The 23,728-nt window shown below is 42.3% G+C and overlaps 1 long non-coding RNA gene across 5 annotated transcripts in view; it reads left to right on the forward strand.

The window, feature by feature from the left end:
* The first annotated feature begins 2,996 nt into the window (after positions 1-2,996).
* The window catches only part of LOC142436260 (uncharacterized), a 78,370-nt gene continuing 57,638 nt past the window's right edge, over positions 2,997-23,728 (forward strand). The window contains exons 1-2 of one of the 5 annotated variants that reach the window (XR_012781830.1): positions 2,997-3,169; positions 3,464-3,506. This is a non-coding gene — a long non-coding RNA (uncharacterized LOC142436260). The remainder of the gene's footprint in view (positions 3,170-3,463; positions 3,507-23,728) is intronic. The other 4 variants (XR_012781828.1, XR_012781827.1, XR_012781826.1 and 1 more) reach the window with 4 other exon arrangements.

The following is a 23,728-nucleotide window of genomic DNA, read 5'->3' on the forward strand; positions in this document are numbered from 1 at the left end:
AGGCTCACCAAGCCATTTATCCCTCGGCCCTTCAATTGACCCCAAAAGTCTTTATCGGCCAGGTTGGCACAATAAACTATGTACCTCTCCATTGAATTATGTATGAGAAGAATGTTGAAAATATTATTTTGTAGCACATATATGATAAAAATAACTTAGAATATGACATAGTTTTCATTTTTTACTCACAATTAGAAACTGATGGAGAGTGTTGCTGGTACAACATTTCAAAAGACTAGCTAAAATATTCAATCAGAAAAGAGATTATGATATAAGCCAGAAATTTGAATTTATAAAAAGTGTTAGCAATGGAATAAATATTCTTTATTTAATATTTTATTTATTGTCTCACTTTTCCTCCAAATCTGTTTTATTGGGAGCAAATGCAGTTGTCATATCCATCCGTAGTTCAAGTGCATCAAGCAGTATTATACAACTGCTACCCCAATTAGCTTGAAAACATCATCTTCCTTTCTCAACTAGTGGCACCATCTCCCTTTATTCCACCACCACCACCACTCCACTGTAGTCCCAGAAACCCTTATTCTACTTGCTGTCTCTTTATGTTAATCAATTCTGGCTTTCATCTACCATCAAAAAGAAAAACATATCGCTGAAATTCAAGAATGCTATCCCCCAATGACAAAATACATGAGATAAACTCCAATAAGAATTTAAATTGAGGAAGCAGGCAGTCCAAGTGCAGTCAGCAGCCCTTCCTCGGAATCCATAACAGACCTAGGTGTGCTTCAGATGTGTCAGTCTGGCTACTGGAATGTGAGGATCTTGTCAGTTGACTGCCTTTCTCAGGATATTCTGGATCCAAAAGCACTCTTTAGTAGCTGGTGTCCTGCAACACGCCCTGTGGCTCATGCTGAACACGCAAACTGCTTGTCATATGCATGATATTGAATACAGCAAGAAACAACAAAAAACACCTACTCCCTGCCTTCAAGGAGATTTCAGCTCACAGCACAGCCTTATTTCTCTATGTTTGCTGTTCTTCAACTGCAGCACAAAGGAGGGATGCTTGCAAACCTCCCTCCCTGCACTGGCCACAGAGTGAAACCACTGGCTGTGAGGACTGCTGCCTACTCTGATGGTGAGCCGGCTCTGTCTCTTCTCTGTGAGCAAACTACTGTTGCACACAGAACCTGTGTGTGAGCTGAGCTTTTGTCAGTGACTTCCGACACTGGTTTAACAGAAATCAACAGTTATATGTGTGCAGTACACAAGAAGGGGAGTAATTCAACTTGAAGGGAGAATAAGGTTATTTTTATAAAAGAACCTTGTAAATTGGAGCACAATCAGGAAAAATATATTTAAAAGGAAAACCATTAACATGTTAAGAAAGATTTTTAAAATAATATAAAAGATGTCACAGAAAAGGATGATATAATTAAAATGAGAATACGATATATGAAGTTTTGTGGAGACCAGGATGATGGAAAAAATAGAACAATTTTTAAAAATAGAACAATTCCTGATAATAATATGAAGTATGATTAAACACAATGCAGAATACACAGAAAACAAATTAATGGACATAAATAAACAAAACAAGATGCAAATTCAGAAATTCGATAACTATAAGCCATTGGCATCGTTGAATCCCGAATCACAGTGATTCTAGGACAGAGTAGAACTGCTCCGTAGGGTGTCAGACACTGTTAATCTTTTGGAGGAGCAAACAGCCTCATCTTTCTCGCTTGGAGGAGCTGGTGATTTCAAACTACTGACATTGAACTTTGCATCCCAATGTAAAATAGATAAAAAGATGGCAAAATGAAAACCTGTGCCAGGGGAGGCTAAGAGTTAAGTGAGAAAGCCCTAATTCCAACAGGAAATCCTCCCTGTCATCCATCTGTGCCTGTCTAAGGCTGGGTTCTCTGCGCCCCCTGCTGCCCAGTGTCTTCCCTGCAGGGGAGGTTTGTGTCTGGGCTCACACTGACTTCCCCTCACTGTGCTCCTTGCACAGTAATACGTAGCCGTGTCCTCAGCGGTCACGGAGCTCAGCTGCCGGGAGAACTGATTCTTCGATGTGTCTCTGGTGATGGAGAGTCGGCTTTGGAAGGACGGGTTATAACCTGTATTACCACCATAATCTATGCACCCCATCCACTGCAGCCCCTTCCCCGAGGTCTGGCGGATCCATCTCCAACGGGTAACCACTGCTTGTTATGGAGAAACCAGAGACAATGCAGGTGAGGGACAGCTTCTGGGAGGGCTTCACCAGTCCTGGACCCGACTCCTGAAGCTGCACCTGGGACAGGACGCCTGCAAATTAAAAAAAGAAAATTCCATGTCAGTCACAACTATCTCCATAGACCCAGGTCGGATATCTGAATCTCTCACCTTGGGGAACTGTCACAGGCACAGCAGAACACACAGCAATAGCATCTTTAGACCACAGCTCTGTTTCCCAAGAGACCCACAGCCCTGTCTGAAGAGAACTGATAGTTTTCCCACCCCAAGGGTGAAATTGTACCCTAGTGCCTGAAAGATAATTTGCATATGAGGGAGTCCTGTCCTTATAAACAGAAAGTGATAGAGGCCAGGCCCCCCTTTATCTTCTGAGCCCATGGTACGGTAACTGTTTGAACTCATATGTTAAGCAGGGACCCTCAGTTCTTGCTTCAGCCCCATTAACACTTTGGCAGAGTTGGGGGTTTGGGTGTTTCCAGTTTGTTAGGAGGATGCACATCCACACCCAACGTACATGGTTCTATCTCAACCATGTCACCCATGCACTCCCTCTGCAAAGGGCCAAATTACTGGTGCCTCAGCCATTGTTATCTGAGTCTTTGCCGCTGGAGTTTCAGCCACAGGTGTGGACCCTTTGGCGTGGACCGCCTCTCTCCTCTCTGGCTCCTCCCCGAGCCCCGCCCCAAGCCGGCCAGGCCCCGCCCACCCCCTCACCAGGCGCCTGTGCTGGCATCTCAGCAGAAATGGGCGGGGAAAGAGCTGCCTTGAGAGGAAGTGAAGGCAGACCCCTACCCCTCTCTGACCCCGCCAGCTCCTCCCACCCCGGGTCACGCCCAGACAGGGCCGGAAGTGGCGGTGTCTTATTCTGAACTGCAACTCACTGCAAGGATTCCACTGTCGGTGCTCTGCTTGCGGTGCCAGAGAAGCGCCCACAGCCTGAGCACCCTGTTGCCGGCGCTCCCAGGTGGGAGGCTCTGGGCTCCGGGACATGTATGTGGGCGGAGGCTGTTTTAGTCCAGCTGACTAGGGTGCAAGCGCCCTTTCTCTCCCCCAGGAACCCTGCCAGCGCTTCTCTTGGTGAGAGGTGGGCGGGTGTCCCCAAGGCCGGTCCTATTTCCCTGCTTTCAGATTGGTTGTGGTTCATGGTGGGAGTCCCTGTTGGAGAAAGGGGATCCCGGCTGGGGTTTGGGGCTTCGGGGTTCCCTGATTCTCTCTTTGCGGGTCTCCTAACCCCCCTCCCTTGTTTCCTTCCGCACAGCGATGCCTCCTCCCGAGACTCCTTGCGCCTCCTCAGCTCAAAGGTGAGCCGGGGATCTTGTTCTGCTGACCTCTCTCTGGACCCGACCAGAGTCTGTTCTAGGCGCAAGATCTCTTGCTGGTCCGTGACAGAAACGTCTTCCCTGGCTTTAAAATATTGGTGGCCGCCCTTTCTTCTTACTCTTTGTTTTTATTTCTATCTATATATTACTAAGGTTTTTAAAATCATTCCCATTTCATTTCCTTTCTATTCTTTATTGTTTCTGTTGGGTTCAGTTTGTGAAGCACAAAAGGAGTGGATGCCTAGAGATGAAATAACATGCGAGTGTCTGTAAGGATGCCTGGGTGGGGTCGGGGTGGGTCGCTGGCGGAGTTGGGGAGGGTGAGGGGACTTGGGGAGTAAGAATGAAGGATTGAGGGGACTGAACACTACAACTGAAGGTGACTAATAAGTCTGCTTAAAGGCGATTTAATCATAGTGGGAAAATAGACGATGTGAAATCGATTGTGGTAATGATTGTGGAATGCTTAAGATGGCTGAATTGTGGGATTATGTGGGATATGTGGATTAAGTGCCCCAAAACATGTTAAAAAGAAAGAAAGATGCTCTCCATCACAAAAGTAATCTAACTAAACTATGCACAGAAGAATCAAAAACCAAACTGAAACAAAGGAACCAAAAACAAGGTAATGTTAAGGTGTTCAACCTCTATTTGGGGGATGAAACTGGAAGTGACCCTGAAATGGGCCCTTGGCGTTTGAACGTTGTGAGGCTGAAGGACAATTTATTTGGGGCTGGTGTAGTGGGCGTTGGCCCTGGGGCCCTTGGCCAAGGCGCCTCTGCCAGCTGTCCAGGCAGCAGCAGGCTCATGGTCACCAGGATGTCGCAGGCTGTGATGGTGGAGTAGTTTGGAAGGTGCCAGTTGAGATGCCTGGTCGGCGATGTGCCCAAAGGTGTCTTTGATCAACGAGTGCACAACGCTCATGGCCCTGAACGAGATACTGGAGTCTGAGTGGACCTACTGGAGCATCTTGTGCACATAACACACAGTAGGTCTCCTTGCCGCTGCATTGGCATTTCTTGCTGTGCTCCCTTTGAGCCTTAGCTGCAGCCTCCTTGGGACTCCTCCCTGGAGCAGGCAGGGACTTAGCAGGGTCAGGTGGGTTGTTTGACTGGGACGGTACACCTGGTAAAGGTAATGTAGGTGTCCTAAGGCGAGCTGAGGGAGGACAGAAACCTCCCCTGGAGCAGAAATTGTTGAAGCTCACTGGATCTTGATTTTTAGTAGGAATTTAGACCATGAAAGAAGGACCTCTAGATCCCTCTGACCTGTTGGGGTTTCAGCAGGAAGTGTTGGAAAAGTTACCACAGGGATAACTGGCTTGTGGTGGCCAAGTGTTCATAGTGATGTCACTTTTTAATCCTTCAATGTCGGATGATTTGATCTAATCTTCCTTGTAAGATGGGGGTGGAGGGGTGAGGGGCAGGAGTAGAGGAGGGAGGACAGGAGAGAGGAAGGAGGTGAGAGGGAATGATTGGAGCTGCCTCCACACTCCCTGATCGCCCCTAGCCTTGAACCCCGGGCAGCCACCTGCTGGAAAAGGTGTGTAGGCCAGCCACTGAGTGGGGACTTGTTTTTCTCGACACTACCTAGGTGGTCAATGAGGAGGTCCTGTTAGGAAAATGGGTTGGAGATGCTCACATTGTGCACTTGTGTGTCAGCATGCCGTTTGGATCCCTGGCCCGCTGTCGGCACTCTCCCACCCTGGGGTCCCCAGGCTTTCCCACCTGTCTCACAAACTTGAATAGTTGAGTTGGATCCCATTTTATTTTTGTAGATCTTATCATTGTTTCAAAATGTTTCACACACACAAAAATCTATTTTCAATTTCATTATTTATGTGATTTTGGTGTGTACATAAGTGCATGTGTGTGTACCATACACGTTTTTGTAGTATCCTTTTTGATAACAACTAAGGATGTTTACCAGTAGTTTTGTTAGGGCAAAATGTGTGCTACCTGCTAACTGCATATATAAATCTCCTAGTACTGCTTTTGCCCATTTTAGCCCTGCAGGCAGGCTGGCCGGCTCTCCCTGCTCTCTGGCAAACAGCATCACCTCCTCCTCCTCTTGTGTTTTAGAAGGGTATAGGTGTGTTTGAAAGATGGTCAGCATCTTAATATGTAAGGGTTAATGGTTTGGGAGTTGGAGATTAGCAGTTTATCATTAGGGATTTAAGTACCAAGTATTTTTGTGTGTTGAAATGTTGCCTAGAACATTTTAACATTTACTACCTATATATAGTATTTATGACCTATTTGGCAACTTTTAAAAAATTTAATAAATCTTTTTATTGGGGCTCATACAACCCTTATCACAATGCATAAATATATCAATTGAGTAAAGCACCCTTATACATTAGTTGCCCTCGTTATTCTCAAAATTCTCCTTCCACTTGGGTTCCTGGAATCAGCTCGTTTTCCTTTTTATCCCTTCCCTTCCCTCCCCGCTCTCCCCTCCCCCATGAACCCTTAATAGTTTATAAATTATTATGTTATCTTATACTTCCAGGCCTCTCCCCTCACCCACCTTCCCATTGCCCATCCCCCAGAGATTAGAGGAAGGTGATCACACAATGATGGTTTTTGTTCTTGGTGTCTGCCACCTGGTCCGTTCAACACCTTGTATTCGCTTAGGTTGCGCACTTCTCTGTGGGCTTTGTTGTTTCCGAGCTAGATGGCCGCTTGTTTGCCTTCAATTGGCAACTTTTTTACATGACATCTTCAATTTATGATGAATAAGGAATTTTCTTTTCTTCTTTTTGGAAGTCATTTTCTTCTTTTTATTAATTCTTTTTTTCTGATCAATCTAGCTAGTATCATTTTTAATATGAGTGGTGAAAATGGATATGTATGTTTATCCTGATTCTGCGATGGGGTGAACTTTTTTCTCTTTCTCTTACATGTGACATTTTCAAAGTTTTTTTTACAAGAATGTATATTAGCATATTGAGTTTTACCTATTTCATGTTAGATTTGTAGTTGTTTTTTTTTAACATGAAAAGCTTTTTACTTTGTTTATTATTCATTCTGTGTCAATTTAGATAATTGACTTTTCCCCCATCACTAGGCATATTTGAGTGTTCATTTTCTTGTGTTAAATCAATTCTGGGATGAATTAGAATTAATCTTGATGCATGCTTATTTTAATATATTGTCTGACTCAGTTTCCTATTTTAAAAATAACTTTTTCATTCAGATCCATTATCAACACTCGTCTATAGTTTTCTTAAAATATCGTCATCTGACATGGGTATCAGGTTATTTCTTGTCTCATAGAAAATGTTACTAAGTGCTCTAAAAACTATTGTTATGTTGGAACCCAATAAGTTGAACTTAAGCAACAAAACAGTAAAAAAGTGCTTATTAATCTTATGTGAATACTCTAGCTGCCAGAATTTTTAGTTTTCATCTATCTTACAGTTAGGCTGGAAGTTTCTCAAGAAATTTTATTTTGATTCAATTGATTATAGACCTTCTAAGCATCCTGCAATCCAGTGAGTAATTATTGTCAGTCTCTTGCTCTGCTGGATCCTCTGAACTTCCAGCTGAACCCTCAGTGTACAGGACTGCATGATTTACAGTTTCCTAGACAGACAAATAGCTGCTCACCACTTAGTGAGTGTGTTGTTTTAGACTAGAGCCCATGTTCCTGAAAGTACTCTGCCACCTGGCATGCTGTGAGGCCCTTAGAGAACTGCCTTCAGCTCACCAAAAGAATGGACTAATGAGGGGTAGAAATGCCTCAGTGATTTTGTTGTCACCTTGTTTGTTCCAACTTTTTTTAACTGAAGAAACCTCTTCCCTTTTTTTCATGAGAGAAATAATATCTTTTGTAAACATAACACACTAATGTCTTTGTGTTTGCGCTGGGTGTATATTTGTGGTTTCTGAGACTGTTGTCATATCATCTGTCATTGAGTCAGTGCCATCTCACTGGGACCCATTGCACAACAGAACAAAACATTGCACTCTCCTGTGCCATCCTCATAATTGAGGATGAACGCATGTTTTTTAAAAATTTATTTATTTTAACTCATTTTATCAGGGGCTTGTACAGCTTGTATTACAATCCATGCATATATCAATTGTGTTACACACATTTGTACATGTTGCTATCATCACTTTCAAAACATTTTCTTTCTACTTGAGCGCTGTATCAGCTCATTTTATTCTTCCCTCATGAAGCCCTGATAAATTATAATTTTTTATTGCTTTTTCGTGTCTTATACTGTCTGATGTCTCCCTTCACCCACTTTTCTGTTGTCCATCCCCCTGAGAAGGGGTTATATGTAGATCATTGTGTTCATTTCCCCTTTCACCCCTCACCTACCCCTTACTCTCCTGGTATTGCCACTCTGATTATTGGTCCTGATGGGTTTATCTGCCCTTGATTCCCTGTGTTTCTAGCTCTTTTCGGTACCCATGTGCATTCTCTGGTCTAGCCAGTTTCGTACAGTAGATTTGGGGTCATGATTGTGGGGTGGGGGGAGCACTAAACAACTAGAGAAAAGTTGTATGTTTCATAGGTGTTATACTGAACCCTAACTGGCTCATCCTTGTGACCCATTCTGATAGGTTAGTTTATTGTGCCAACCTGGCTCATAGGAACATGGTATAAATAATGTTGCAGTTTGATTGGAGGGCAAAGAGATAAATGGCTAGGCAAACCGTGCCTCTCTCTCTCTTGCACTCTTCTCATCAGATCAGGGTGCGCCTGCTAGTTCTCTGCCACAACTTGTGAGCTACACTAAGTGTTGGCCTAACAACCTGTGGATCATGTCGCTAGAGCTTGAGGTTCCTTTGAGAAGTGCTTCATCATGTTGCTGATGTATGCATCACTTGAGCTTGGGACTGTTGGATCCTATCTTCTTGCTCTTTGTTGATGATCTGCCCTTTGTTTGCTGCCTGTGTCCAGACTGCCTGCATTGCCGTACATAAGACTCACCTGTCTGCTTCCTTGACCTTGGACCCAGTGGCCCTCATGAGTTGAAGGACTTCCAGTATATTAAATGTTTCACGGAAGTGAGTTGAACTGAGCACTCTGGACAGCTGTGTGAACAAATTAGCTGCTCTATTCTTTTGTGCTTTATATGTCTATCCATTATATAGAATATATAATAATATATAATGGTTTTATATATAATGATTATATATTGTATATGTAATAGATGTATGTATGCACATATCTATATATATTCACAAGTGTCCTGGTTTTGTTTCTGTGTAACACACCCTTCTGTAAGGGGGTGTCCAATTGCCTACAGATGGACTTTGGGTCTCACTCCACACTACCCCTCTTTCAAATTGATAGGATTTTTTGTTCTGTGTCTCTGATGCCAGATACCTGATCCTATTGACACCTCATGATCACACAGGCTTGTGTGCTTCTTCCATGTGGACTTTGTAGCTTCTCAGTTTGATGGCCTTTAGGACCCCAGAAGCTATATCTTTTGATAGCCAGGCAGCATCAGCTTTCTTCACCATATTTGCTTCTGCACCATTTTGTCTTAATCGATTGTGTCAGGAAGCTGAGCATCATGGAATGCCAGGTTATTAGAACAAAGTCTTCTTTCATTGAGAGAGTACTGGGGTAGAGGTCCAATGTCTATCTGCTACTTTTATACTTAAAATTTAAATATATTTACATAGATATGTTACCCTTTTGTCATATATATGTGTACATATGTAAATGACTGTATTTAGAACTCTATAAATGCCCTTTGTCTCCTACTTCTTTCCTCTATTTCCTTTTACTTTCCTCTTGTCCCACTATCATGTTTGGCCTTCATCAGTTTTCAGTAATTCCTCTCATTACATTGCCCTTGATCACGCCCTACCAGGCATCCTACACTCTCCTCAACGTCGATTTTAGATCACTTGTTGTGCCCTTGACCCCAGGCTTACAGCCACTTCCTTTCCCCCACTTCCCTGTTTCCTTTATCCCCGCCCCCCCCAGAACCATCAGCCCCATTGTTGTCTCCTCTGGTGTGTTTATCCTGCCAATCTTATCTAGATAGACATGCGGAGACAATAATAAGCACAGAAACAAGACAGAACAAAATAACAACAACAAAAAAGGAAGCAACCACCGGAAAAAAAGAGAAAAGACTTAAGAATCATTCCAGGTTTGTTCGTTGATCATTAGGAGTATTTTACTGTTGGTTGAGTCTGATGTGGTACCATGCCTTGGCCACTCAGTCTGTTTTTTTGTATTTCCCGGGCACTTCATTGCTTTGCTCCTCTTGCTGCTCTGTTGCATGCCCTTAGAGTTTTGCCCCAGTGTGGTGAAGTCAGATCGAGCACATTTCCCACAGTGTGCCACAGTGTTGTCCCTCATAGCGCTGTGGGTCATTAAGGGATGCCGTGTCTTGTGATTGGGATGGCCCTATGGTCCTCTCTGTGCATTAGGCAATTTGAGCAGGAATATAATTCTTCGGGTTTGGTGAATCATTTGTCGCAGTCACTTTGTTAATCCATTTGGTAGTGGGATTCATGTTTTTCACTGCCCGTCATCTTTACCAAACAAAATATCCTTTTCGAGGAATGATCTTTTCTGATATATGTCCAAAGTATATAATATGAACTCTCACCATCCTTGCCTCTAAGTAGCACTCTGACATTACATCTTCCAAAACAGACTTGTTTGTCCTTTGCATGTCCATGGTATGTGGGACATTCTTGTCCAGAACTACAATTCTAATATATTCATTCTTCTTCAGCCTTCCTTTGTTCATCTTTCAAATGCACAAGAGTCAATTGACAATAGCCTGCTTTGGTCAGGTGAAACCAGTCCTCCAGGTAATATCTTTTCCTTTCAATACTCTAAAGAGGCATTGTTCAGCAGATTTATCTAATGCAATGATTGATCTCTTGACTGTTATACTTTCAGTATTCAGGATATTTGTTTGTTTGGTCTTTTTTCTATACACCAACCAATTTTTTTCTGGAAGGAGTTAAAATTTACTCAAGCTTTAGATGAAGAATTTTGATCAAGGAGGGGCTGTCGTAGCCAGCTCAGGAGTCAAACCGTCCTGAAAGAGGGGGAATGATTATTAGGGTAAAAAGAAGAGATTAAAAGTATTGGGAGGGCAACAGTGAATACTGAAGCTTCGGGTTTGTTTTACATACTCCTTTTATCCATGCAGAAACAACCCGGGGTTTATTATCTCATTGTTAAGCAAGCACATTTGCTACACATAGCAATTTTGTCTTCTGCCAAGGCAGACATCCCTGAGAAAATTAAACAACGTATCTTCCCAGACTTTGCATACTTTCTTGTTCTTTTTTTTTTGTTGTTCTTGTTCTTAACAGTATGTTCAAAACGTAAAGTCACAGAAGAAATCAGCAAACACTGACACATAGTTCATGAGAGTTATCAGCTGTTTCAAAGCTGAGTCTTAATGGCCTTCAACAGCCCCCGCTTTTTTATTTACTGAAGACGTCTTTACTCAAAACGTCAGCAGATCACTGTGTCTGTCTTAGGTTGTGAAGTCCTGAAATCGCCCTTACCCGTCATCAGTCACTGTCTGCAGGAGACTATGACCTGTCTTAGGTTGGAATACTCAGACTCGATTTTACCCGTCTGACTAACCAGCCTCTGCCTTATACTCCTGTTTGGGGAGGGAGTGAAGTATGCAGGTGTACTTCCTGTAATTTTGTTCCTAAAGCCAATAATTCAACCATAACCTTGTGCAGTATCATAGGGAGTATGCATAAGATAAACAATACACACACTCCCGCTGTGACTAGAGAAAAAGCATGTGAGGTAGGCCTCTGAGATTTCCTAACGAAGGGAAAGAATCTTGAAAATGCTGGAGCCAATCCTCAGCAACCTTGTCGACATCAAAATAAAGAGACTTAGCATCTTTTATGGCTAATATTTCTTGATGGAGTTGTAATCAATCTAAAGACTCATTAGCATTGTGCCAAGTACCTTGAAGATGATTCTACACTTTAATCCAGCTATACTGACTGTTAGTGTACTATTTAGGTGTAACACAGATCCATGTATGTACAGCATGGCACTGTAGACTAGACCTGGCCTTAAGCCCCTGCACCTCGTCTCCTAAATACATGACCATGTCATAAAGAGCATTTACTTTTTGTTCTAACTTCCTGTCTATATCTTCTTGAGTACCCAAAACATTAGTCACATCTTTGGATAATTCATTTCCACAGTGGGCAGTTTGTAAGATTTGTGAAAGTACAATTGCTGCAGTAGTAGCAGTAGCAACTAAACTTAATATAGCTAAAATACTTGCTATAAGCAAACCTACAAAACACTTAAATCTGGTTGATGCTTTTTCAGTCTCTTCTAATACCTGTAACCCTCTTTCTGAATACCAAGGCCCAGTAATATTCACTGGCAGCATAACAAAAGAAGGTTGATATAAAATGGCGATGACAATACCTTCAGGGGACCAGGTAATACAATTAGACAAATTGCAGTTATTACAAGACCTGTTAAACTTAGAGTCATCATGATCTATAGTAATATTCCCTGCCAAAAGTACATAAGGCGATGGTACGCAGGCAGTAACATTTCCCTGTGGTCTGGAGGTAGGGCCCATAAGCTTCATGTCCCCCTAAGCAGCCCCTATTTTCCACCACTGAGTTTGTGGAAAACCCAAATCTGACCACCAAAGCCCTGCAGACAGCCCCTTTTCCCATTTGGCAGTGTTTTTTTTTTTAGTATTGTCCTGGTTAACAGACCAATCGATGATATATCTCTCTTTTGTGACGTTATACCTGATGGGCTTGTCTGTGAGACACGATCTCCACAATATGGTTTTATTATTCTTTTGAATCTCTAGTCTACATGAGGAAAAAGACTGTGGAGTGGGTGGAATAACATTTCCTTCACTTTGTACAGGGAGGGCGTGAGTCATTAACCCACATCTTGATTTCCAGACCTTCCCAGACAGCAGGAAGTAAGAGTGGTGGATCAGAAACTTAAGCCTAGTACTTCTCACTGAGCCATGTCCCCAGAAGCACTCTGAGGCAAATTACCATCTGCATGGTTTGCAAACTGCACCAACCATTCAGGCAGCCCCCATGCTCCATCAGCATCCTGTGTAAAAACCCAAACATGCCCTCCTCCCCATATTAATAGCGGGTTGGGGCCATTCCTCCAGGCAAAACAAGCCAATGATATCTCTTCATAGGCTCTTTGAAGTTGGTGGAAGGGACACTAAAGGCAAATCTCTTACAATATTTTGGATCCAAGGGCGTGGTATAAAAACAATCTTTTAAATCTAAAATGATCTTATATGTATTGGCTGGAATAGCAGAGGGGGAAGGGAGCCCAGCCTGCAGGGCTCCCATAAGTTCCATAGTATCATTAACCCTCCTTTACTGTTTTTCCTTACAAAGCAGCTGCTATCGCAAGCCCCTGAGTAAAGAAAGGTTCAATGTCTGAGCATAGTCTGATATAATCGGACAGGTTGCCCTTTTTTCCAAAAGGTCTCAGCGCTGCCTGGCAGGCAGTATTTGCATTTTCAAAAGCCAATTGTTTCCATTCTGCGGCGGGAAGCACCTCGAAGGAAAGTGTATCTAATAAAGATTGAGTAAAAGAGGCAGTTGGGCCATATTGGGCACAAGCAACCTTGAGTTCTTTTAGCTGTTTGAAAGGAATAGGAGTAAGCCCTCTCCAATAGTTTGTGTTATTTTTCATCAGTTAACCTTATTTAGAGAGCTTGAACCCCATTCTCTGGGCAAAGATGATGGAAGATAAGTCATCCTTTTCCTTGATCCATCTCATTTACCTTTAAACTTCTGCATTCACGTTGGCTCTTGGCATCACCCATGTACCTACAACTAGACATCCTTTGAGTGTAGCGTGCATTCTTTTACAAAGGCTTTATCATTGCCATCCATAAACACAAGAGCTTCAGAGAGGAGAAAATAAACATCCCTCTGGGCCTGTTTCCTAGTTAAGGATGTCTCTGCATTGACTAGTTCACCTCTAGGATTTGCTGTTCATGTCCTTCTGTTTCTTATTGTCCACTTTAAAAAGAAGTTTCACGGATTAGCGTACTCTGCTGTGCATATTACTATGGGCCTCTAATGGATTCCCCCATGCTTAGTAATTTCTTAACACTCAATAAAGTATTTTATTCAAGGAGATGTGAGCTCATAAAGTTTGAAGAGCTCACATGGGTTGGACTGAACACACGCAAGCAGGAAACTCACATAATGACATTTGTGTTTTAACAGTCATATTAACATACACATGCCTACTATGAACAAATCAGCACATATACTAGAACTAACAAATCTTCATACAATACCCTCAGATTAATAAATATACATGCATTTACTTAAGAAAAAACCCACAAAGACACACTAAAATATACTAGAATTATAATAATAGAATCAATGCAGAACAGACTACAAGTTCTGTCACATAGTATAACATATTAAGGCACAGAGTAGTTCATGTGTACTAGCACATACAAAAAAACAGACAAAGTGCATACAAGAATATACACACTGAGCTACAAGAATGTGGAGGTGTGTGGCAGAGACATTTTCTCTGCAGGTAGAGGAAATAGGTACCTAATTTAACTAATCCTTCTTAGGCTCCTCTACATTTCTCCCCTGAGGGTCCCTGTTATCTGTGGGCTTGAGTGACCCCTGAGCCCCGCCCTCTCCCTGTATGGGTGTATGTGTCTGGGTTCCCATAGCCTTTCCCTCTGTGTGTGCCTGACTCAGAAATATGTGATCATAACTACAGCAGTCACAGTACTGATTGACAGAAAATCAGTCCCTGGGCATGTCTCTAGAGAAGGATATTCTGACAGAACTTGAAGGGAACCTGTGGGTGCCCTGTACAGAATAGGATGCTTATAGCCCATGCACAAGGGGACATAGGGCAGGAAGGGAGGTGAGGTCTGTGGAGGCATGTTGAGACTAAGCATAAAATGTGTCTTATCTCCCTTTTCCTACTCTTGTATCAATATGCACAACTGCTAAATTAAACAGCCTTTGGAGAAAAAAACACTGACTCTCAAATTAGCCTGTGGTGGACAAGGACAGACAGGAGCTGTGAATGAATAAAATGAATGAACTCAGAGAAGAAAGTCTCCATTTGGATGAATGGAGAGAGGTGACTTGATCTAGGATTGGGCTACTGGTGGTAAGTTCATGTAGTATGTTGTGTGGAAATATATATATATATATACACACACACACACATACAAAGATAATAAAGTGAGATCCTTTGCACAGCAGGGACTGTTATCCCGAGGAAGGAGGGAATACAGGAGGGTTATTGAAAGCAAGGGATAAAGTTTTTGATGAAGCCGATGATTTGAACAGAATTTGTCCTAGATGCAGGAATTACCAATTACATGGGAAATTTGAGACAATTCAAGGGAAAAACGAAACAAGCTAAGTTTGAAATCATCCTATCATCAGAGGGAGATTGGGTGAGTGTTTCAGAAAGACGGGAGGAGATGCACTGATTCCCTGAGGGATGCTGAGAAGGAGAAGAATCCCCAGACACAACAGGAAGCCAGTAGTGAAGCTCCATTTGGACCTGCTCCTGGGTCTGAGTCCTGTGCTCTGCAGATCCTGAGGGGTTCCTGCAGCCTAACCTCTTCCACTAGGGTACATTCATGTCTGGGTTAACTCTGACTTCTCCTCACTGTGTGCGTTGGTCTGGGTAGACTAGAGAAACCAATCCATAGACACACGTATATTGTGTATAAGAGATTTAATATAAAGGGCAATTGTACATTTAGAAAGCATCTTAACCCCAGTTAGGGCCAAGCCCATAAGTCCATTATTAGCCCATGTGTCGGATACCAATGTATAAATTCCTCTTCATACTTATGAAATACATACAATGATCCAGAATGCAAGATGGTCACAGGCCAGTGGGCAGAAAGTCTTTGGATCCAGTGGCATTGTAAGCTTTTCAGCGGAGACGGGTCTCTACATGTCTTCTCCAGAACCCAGGGCTGCATGGGGTAGGTCCATGTGGCTTCTATTCAGGGATGTCTCACAGAGAGTCACCCTTGTCAGTAGGGTGTCTCCCAGGGATTAGAGAATCTCTCTTCCACCTCCAAGATGGAATACGGGATTTCCCAGAATTCTCAGAAGGCCATGCCCACGCAGAGGCTTCATTGGCTATGATCCAATTGACAGACTCCAACCCTTCCCTCTTTATCCTCTGAAGTCCCAAATTCACACCAGATTATGTAACTACCATACTGTGCATCTTTTGCACAGAAATACAAAACTGTGTCCTTGAAGTTCAGGTTGTCCATTTGAAGTTATAGTATGTCCTTACCATTGTCTTTGGAGATGGTGAATTGGCCCTTCGGAGAGTCCTACCAACACTATTCATGTATGAAACCCACTGCTGCCCCTTCTCTGGGGCTAGGCAGATCCAGTGTATATTATAAATACAGGCAATGAATGCAGAGACTGTACGGGAGAATATCAGAGAAGCCTCCGACTGCCTCAAGTCTCCCTCAGATGCCATAGCTCCACCTCACACTGGACACCTGCAAACACACAGACATCCTGATCCTGAAAATCATATTTACTGCCTCTCACTCATGCCCCCTCATGCACACTTTCTCTGCATCAAAGCGTCTTTTGAAATTCCAAAAAGGAAAATTGAGCTCAATAGAGATTCCATTGTGACTTGATTTGTTCAGTCTTGAATGGGGGTACCTTGGAATTCCAGAGGTGGAGCAACTGTCCAAGAGCTTCAGAGTTGGGACTTGGATGGTTTTCCTCAGCAGGGGAGGGGTCTATTTGCATACCTTCTGCCTATATAGTCATAAGTAATGTTGAATGACTTCTAAGAGAGTCACTCCAAGAGTAGATAAGAATGTTCTAGATATCTTGGAAAGCCCTGCGTGTGGGGTTCATTATGCAGTGTGCTGCTAAATGCAAGGTCAGTCATTCTAAATCTCCAATGGCTCTGCAGGGGGAAGAATTCTCTACACACCCATGAAGATTTATAGACTCAGAAGCCTACAAGGGCAGCCCTATTCTATAGGGTTGTTAAGAGAAAGAATTGACTTAATGGAAATGTCAACCTACAGTTAGAGACAGTGCCTTGAAATGTGCCCTCCTCCTCTCCACCCCTTAAGTGTGGTGCTTATTCATTTCTTGATGCAGTTAAATAAATATTCCCCTAGAAATATATATTTAATCTGACACAAGCTTCCCTTGTCTAATTCTCTTTTAAATTATCTTTTGGAAAAGAAAATTCATATGCTAAAAGTAAAACCCTCCCCAGCCCCTTCTAGACCTTCCCTTAATTGTCCCCTTGAGCTGAATATGACAGTGGCTCCTGAGTCTCGCTCCTTCCCTGCAGGTTTGTCTTGCCTTGAATCAAGCTTGCCTTCCCTTCACAAATCTTTTGCACACCAAGAATTTTAAGGTACTGAGTTAAACTTAGAAGTTCTGTAGATGCTGAAGGTCTCTACATACCCAGAGAAGCCAATGCTGTCTGTGAATTTGCATAACACATCGGGACGTTTCCAGGGCATCTTCCAAAAACTAGAGGAAGTCTCCCATGCTTGAGGAGTTGATTGTGCTCTCCAAATCTAGGTATTATGCTTTACAATACTAATGCTTTCTTTTTTATTAAATACTTTTATTGGGGGCTCTTAGGGCTCTTATCACAATTCATGCATTCATCCATTGTCAAGCACATTTGTACATATGCTGCCATCATCATTTTCAAAGCGTTTGCTTTGTACTGGAGCCCTTGATATCAGTTCCTCATTTTCCCCTCCCTCTCCCACTCTCCCTCTTTCATGAACCTTGATGAATTATAAATTATGATTTTCATATTTTGCATTGTCTGCTGTCTCATTTCACCTACTTTTCTGCTGTTTGTCCCACTGGGAGGGAGTTCTATGTCAATCCTTGTGATTGATTTCCTCTTTCTACTCCCACCTTCCCATTACTCTCTTGATATCTCTATTCTCATTGTTGGTTCTGAGCGGTTTATCTGTCCTGGATTCCCTGTGTTGCGAGATCTTATCTGTAGCAGTGTAAATATTCTGGTCTACTAAGATTTATAAGGTAGGATTGAGGCCATGATAGTGGGGAGAGAAGCATTAAAGAACTAGAGGAAAGTTGTTTGTTTCATCGGTGCTGTAGTGCACCCTGACTGGCTCTTCTCTTTCTTGTGACCTTTCTGTAAGGGGATGTCCAATTGTCTATAGATGGGCTTTGGGTCGCCACTGCACACTCCTCTTCATTCACAAAGATATTATTTTGTTCTGGGTCTTTGATGTCTGATACATGATCACGTGTACACCTCATGATCATACAGGCTGGTGTGCAAAGAATGTATAGACGTGCTTTATACAATTGATGTATGTATATTTATGGATTGTGATAAGAGTTTTATGAGCCCCTAATAAAATGTAAAAAAAATAATTTGACAAATCCTGGTTAAAGGATATGTTTTTCTCAAGAGAATAATTACCTATTAAAATAATAAATATTGACAAAAATAATATACAACTGTCAATTATTTCAGAAATGGTAAAATCAGGTTTGGTTTGGTTTTCTCTTCACAGGAGATACTTGGGCTGGGATTCACACACATACAATTTCAACCTAAAGTAATTTGGAAAAAATAATTAGGATGGAGAGAAACTGATTGTGTTGAGTGAAGCACATGGAGGTCAGAATTTAACGGCATAGAGAGACTACCAGTCCTTCTGGGATTGATTTCAACTTGTCCCAAGTGTGATTTCTTTCTCCCCTGTCTTCTGAGGAAGAATATGGGCTTTTAATTTTTAGGATCTGCCCTCCAGGAAAATAAGAGGCATGCGAACCTAGTTGCTGAAGGTTCCTTGAAGTGGTCTTCCACATGGGTGAATTGGAAAACTCCAGACACAAGAGCAAAGAAACACTTGGCACCCCCTGCACCTGCTCCTGTGGCAAAGATTGAGTCCCATGTACCCTGAGCTCCCTCTGCTGCCCAATTAGGGTTGTGATGCTTGAGATGTTTGACCATTAAGCCTTCATTGTGTCTCCTAGTACGTTTCCTACATTTTACATGTCAGTGTCCTCAGGTTTCAGATTGTTAAAACACATGCAGCTGGTTGAGCTATAGTGGTTGCAATGCATCAATATGTGAAAACTGAGTTGTTGCTAAGACTCATCACAAGGCTTCTGTGCCACCTAACACAGGTCGTGTTTCCCAGAGCCTTTTAGATCTAGAAACATTGATATTTTCAGACCTGGAAGCTAGACATAGCACTTTGAGACATAGCACATAGCTTTCCCAACTCATGACTGGTCTGTAGCAGCTCTACCTGCACGATCACACCTAGGAATACGGGGGGAAATATAATTTAAAACCATTCTAAGATGAAAAGAACTGCTTTTGACATGAAGGTGCTTACAGGGTAGGACATTCATGTCACCAAGAAGAATCCAGAAGGGTGTCACCTCCACAGGCATCTCTGATTAACATGGTAAGGATGAAGGCCTAAGATACCTGACTTTCATGTGTGACTTGGAGCTCTGTTACCATATTTTACTGTAGGCGATCCACGTGTGCTGTGCTTGTGGAAGCAGAAAGAGGATGGCTCTGAGGAGGAGCAGTAATGGCCTCTAGAGGGGATTTTCCTGACCTGTGTTCTGTGAGGTCAATCTCTACCCTTCATCATTTGCACTGACTGTGGACAAACAATTTCTTCCTGAAAACCATGGGTAGATTTGTAGAAATGCAGACAGTTGGCCTGAGGTGTGAGCCATAATGAAGGGAATTCCTGGGGATACTATTTTCCTAGGAATGTTCCACTTTCTCTCTGGGCAGCCCAGTTCTACCCTTAGGACAAGGGTAGCCCATGAGATGTGCAGGCTGTTGAGTTAAAGTGGAAGGTAAAATGATGAACATTTCTGAGCATCCACTTCAAAACAAAACACTTTTATTAGAACTTTCCCCCTTATATAATTCAATACTTCAACCATATCAAGAAGAGTTGTATAATCTTTACCACAGTCAATTATAGAACAATTTCTCCCCCTCTGTAATCATTATTCATGTAATATATTTCACATACTTGCAAAACTGTATGCAACAAAACTTTCACCGATTCAACGCCTTCTACATGTGTAATTCAGTGCCATTGAGTATTCTTTTCAGGTTGTAGAACCATTATTTTTATTCCCCTGCATATTGTTTCACTGCAGTTAAACTTAATTTAATGCCCCCCTAAGCCAAATCTCTTCCCACTTCACACATGGTAACCATAGATCGTTTTCTTTCTTTCTTTCTTTCTTTCTTTCTTTCTTTCTTTCTTTCTTTCTTTCTTTTTTTCTTTCTTTCTTTCTTTTCCTGATATAACATTCACATTTCCATACTTAAAACACTTCTAAAAAAAAGTTGTATGCCCATTTTCAAAATAAGCTTAATGCTCCCTCCTGCTTCACAGATCCACTGATTACTCCTCCCCCTTCCATATAAACCATTGCCTCAGTTATGGTCTCTATTCATCCACTCCTTTACTTCCAAACTTGGAGATAATAACAAAAACAATTAAAAACAAAGATATAATTAAACATAAAGAAAAATTATAATGACATAAAGATACAAATAAGAGTAGAGTACAAAACAAATAGAGAAGGTACCTACTTCGCTTTTCCTGTCCTGCTCTTTATCTGCCTCCATGGTTGCTGTGGTAGTTGTATAATCTGCTGTCAATTTGAGACTTAAGATGAAGGGATGGAGTTTAGTCTGTCAATCTGGGTGCAGTTTGATGACATCATTTGGAGGCACTGAGGAGAAAAATAGCTCGCTGGAGGCAGGACACAGTCTCATGCCCTATGAGACATTCCTGTCAACAATGCACAAGGAGCTACGCTAGAGCCCTGGAGCTGAAGGAGCCACGTGGAGACTCTTAACAGCTTTGAGATGTTTCCACCCATCTCCACTGGATCCACAAGACTTTGCACCCACTGGCATGTGCTCTTCATGCATTCGGCATCATTGCATGTGTTGCATGAGTCTGAAGAATTTATAGTCTGGTGTCAGATATCTGGGCTAATATCAGACTTATGGACTTGAACTGGACTGGGCGGTTATGCCTTCTTAATGTACAATTTCTCTGTGATATAAAGTTCTCTCTTGTACACATATGAATGTCTGTGAATTTTTTTCCCTAGTCCACCCAGACTAACATAGTTGTGGAGTTTCACATGTTCACTTTCCAGGCACTAGTTAGAGGTGCCCATGGTATATGACAGGATTTAGCTAGATCCATCCTCTAGGTGATCATATTCTGGGTACAGGATCTTAACATGGCTCTGCTCAATACTTACCTTCATTGAAAAATCAATGAAGATAGGGGCATTATAGCAAAGTGGGGTGAAGAAAGCAGATGGTACCAGGGTATCAATTATCTGGGATCTAAATGGCTTGTCTTCAAGCAGCCATCTAAGTCAGGTGTCAAGGAAGTCCACAATGAAGAAGCACACCAGCATGTGTGACCCAAAGATAGTGACAATTCAAATGTGATGAAGGAAAAACCTTCAGAGCTCAAATTATGAACATCCAATTTGTCGAAGGGTAGGTGAACAGTGAGAACTCAAAAAAATCCATCTGAAGAATATTTAGTCATATTAAACCTCTGGCAGATCCCCTTGAAAAGCTTTACTCTCAGACAGAGATAACTGCGAACTTGATCACGGTGGATCAGACCATGGCATAATATGACAATTGGTCAGTTGACCTACCTCTCGATCCAACCTGTACTTGCTCTAAGGTAAAGCATTTCTCACTTGTTCCATGACAGGATTTTTTTTTTTTTGCTGAACTTTAAAATATTGATGGTAGTCTTTCCTTCTTTATTCTTCATTTTCATTTTTATCTTTATATTATTATTATTTTCTTCTTGCTGTTTTATTTTGGTTTTGTTTTTTGTTGTTTCTATTGGGTTTCAAAGTTTGTAAAGCACAGAAGGCGCGGATCCCTAGAGACAATAACTGATGCAATGGTCTATAGGGCCCTAGGGGAGTAGAGGAGTAGGAAGGGTGAGGAACTTTCGGGAGCAAACAATGAATGTGGGAGGGGGAGAGAACCAAAGAATTCATTATTATATATATGCATATATACATATAGTACAACATTTTAAACATCTATGTAAATGAATACTATTTTTAAAAAACATTTTATTAGGGACTCAGACAACTCTTATGACAATCCATACTTACATTAATTGTATAAAGCACATCTGTACATTCTTTGCCCTCATCATTTTCAAAGCTCCCTCCTCCCTCATGTTCCCTTGACAATTTATAAATTATTATTTTGTCATATCTTGCCCAGTTCAGAGTCTCCCTTCACCCCCTTTTCTGTTGTCTGTCCCCCAGGGAGGAGGTCACATGTAGAGCCTTGTAATCGGTTCCCTCTTTCCAACCTACTCACCCTCTACCCTGCCAGTATCACCCCTCACACCCTGGTCCTGAAGGTATCATCCTCCCTGGATTCCCTGTGCCTCCAGCTCCTATCTGCACCAGTGTACATCCTCTGCTCTATCCAGACTTGCAAGGTAGAATTTGGATCATGGTAGTGGGGTGGGGTGGGGTGGAGGGAGGGGTGGAAGCATTTATGAACTGGAGGAAAGCTGTATTCTTCATCAGTGCTATATCACACCCTGACTGACTCAAGTCCTCCCCTAGACCGCTCTGCAAGGGGATCTACAGTGGCCAACAAATGGGCTTAGGGTCACCACTCTGCACTTTCCCCTTCATTCACTCTGGTAAGATTTTTTTTTTCTTATGATGCCTATACCTGATCCCTTCCACACCTCTTGATGACACAGGCTGGTGTGCTTCTTCCATGTGGGCTTTGTTGCTTCTGAGTTAGATAGCCGTTTGTTTACCTTCAAGCCTTTAAGACCCCAGACACTATCTCTTTTGATAGCCGGCACCATCAGCTTTGTTCACCACATTTGCATATGCACCTGTTTGTCCTCGGTGATTGTATCATGGAGGTATGCACCCAATTATAAAGATTTTTTTGTTCTTTGATGCCTGATATGTGAATATTATATACATCTATTTTTAAAACTATATAAAAACAAACAAAGCTTGACCAATGGTTACCATGGGTGAAGGTGAAATGGTTGTTGCTTAGGGGGAATTCAGTTTATATTATTGGTGATGGGATAATTTTGAAAAGGATATCAATAATGGTTGTAAACATGAAAAGTATCATCAAAGATACTCAATTGTACATATAACAGTGGTTGAATTGGAGAATGTTTTCTTGTGTACATTTTGCCAAAAATGTAATGATATGAACAAAAGGAAGAAAAAATTTAATCGATAGTGATGATGATTGTATGCCCCCCACTTTTTTTAAAAAAAAGAAGCATCTTTATTAATACAGTATTTATTTGTCTCTGTCAAACCTTGAGCCAATTATTTTCCCCAGGCTGTCCGGGGAGGTGCAGGGAAGGGAAATTTTGGGCAGAGAGACTTGGGACAGAGAAATGTGGGGGGTAGATATGGCTCCTTCACATGGTAAAAAGGATGAGGAAGGCCACCATCAGGCAGAAAAGCCCGAGGGCCTTCGAGAAGGCAAAGCCCAGGATGGCATAGGAGAAGAGCGGCTGCTTCAGAGAAGGGTTCCTGGCATAAGCAAGGATGAGGCTCCCAAACCCAGTCCCAATGCGGGCTCCAGAGATGCCACTCCAACTGTGGCAGCCCCAATGAGCTTGGCTGCTGTGTCAATGTCCTTTGAGATATGCTGGTTTGGAAGCTGTGACTAGGGATCAATCAAGTCAGGGAATGTAGGGATGCCAAGCTGCTGAAGCGCTCTTCTGTCAGTGTCTAGGATGTTTCTGCGCCACAGATGGGACACCTCATCAGCTGGAAGGCATTCCTGACCAAGGGATGAGTGGAGAAGAATTTGGCACTGGCAAAAATTTTTAGGGGATGAGGGGTAGTGGCAGGCAAGCTGCTCCTGCTGCAGAGAAAATCAAGACAGGTATATGCCTCTTCTTGATATGATTGAATTATATCATGTGCATGAAATTCCAATAAAACTGTTTTAGAAAAGAAACAGAAGATCATCTGTTACTTACACAGACCCTCATTGAAGGGCTTTGGTTAACAGGCTCATAGCCCAGTGCCTGTCTTTGTGAATAACATTCTATTAGCACACAGCTATGCCCTTTTCTCTTTCCTGCTGTTGTTTTCACAATCAGT

Source organism: Tenrec ecaudatus, unplaced genomic scaffold (assembly GCF_050624435.1).
Source record: "Tenrec ecaudatus isolate mTenEca1 unplaced genomic scaffold, mTenEca1.hap1 Scaffold_187, whole genome shotgun sequence".
Taxonomy (NCBI): domain Eukaryota; kingdom Metazoa; phylum Chordata; class Mammalia; order Afrosoricida; family Tenrecidae; genus Tenrec; species Tenrec ecaudatus.